Source organism: Camelina sativa, chromosome 2 (genome assembly GCF_000633955.1).
Source record: "Camelina sativa cultivar DH55 chromosome 2, Cs, whole genome shotgun sequence".
Lineage (NCBI taxonomy): Eukaryota > Viridiplantae > Streptophyta > Magnoliopsida > Brassicales > Brassicaceae > Camelina > Camelina sativa.
In genome coordinates, this window is record NC_025686.1 from 13,309,461 (window position 1) to 13,310,482 (window position 1,022).

The window sequence follows — 1,022 nt, forward strand, 5'->3', positions numbered from 1 at the left end:
TTTTTTTTCTTGAAATTTGTGGCGATGTCACTCTTTCACATCAGATGCTTCCATTTTCTTTCTTAGAGGTTTTAGATTGAAACTTTGGTAGCTAGAGGTAGAGTAGAGATTGTGAAGGTTCATAATCATAGTTTCCATCTAGAATAGTTTTTGGTTAGCTTTCAAACGAACTATGAAAGTATCATTCACCGTTGATATTCAACACAAAGTGTAGTTTTCAATCTGATCATTGGTATGGAAAAAAAAATTAAACAGGAGGTGGGATTGAGAGGGCTAACGAGCAAGCGTCACATGAAGATAATACTAAGGTGGATGAGAGAGAGACAGAAGCTGAAGCTGATATGTAACCATGTTGGTCCTCACAAGCAATTCCTGTACACTACTTGGTTCACTAAACACAACCCTTCTATATTCCCTAAGCCGCCGGAAAAACTCACAGGAAAATCCTCTGGCCACCCTAAACTTCCATGAGCTAACACTGTTAATTTGCAAGGCTTTGTTTCTTGAACCTTCGTTTTACTGTAAAGAGTCTGTTTTGACAAGTTTCTCTCAATGTTTCTGCTTCTAAACACTTTTCAAGTTACACCATGTATACAAAAACGCTTTTCAAGTTTCTTAATCTTTACTAAAAAGGTGTAGGAGCGAGGATCACACATCATCATTCATGCCAACATTCTTCTTTGTTCGATTAATAGGAATCTTGTTTTTCCATCGCTGCAATAACCTTGGGTAATAAAATTTGTATCACTTAGTATAAGTTTTGTATCAATTATAATGAGTACACAACCTTTGGTATCAATTCTTTACATTTTTACATTTGGACAATTTTATCTGTTGTACAAAAACAATATTATTCTCAAATTGGATTGGATCAGCCAACGAAGATGATTCTCTGTTTCCCAAAGCACCAAATGTTAATGACCTCTCCAGTTTTTTTTTTACTTACAATTTTAAAAGAAAATTTCTCTCTAACTAACCCTAATCCTAAAATCCACTAACTGAAAAAAAAAAAAAAAAAAAAA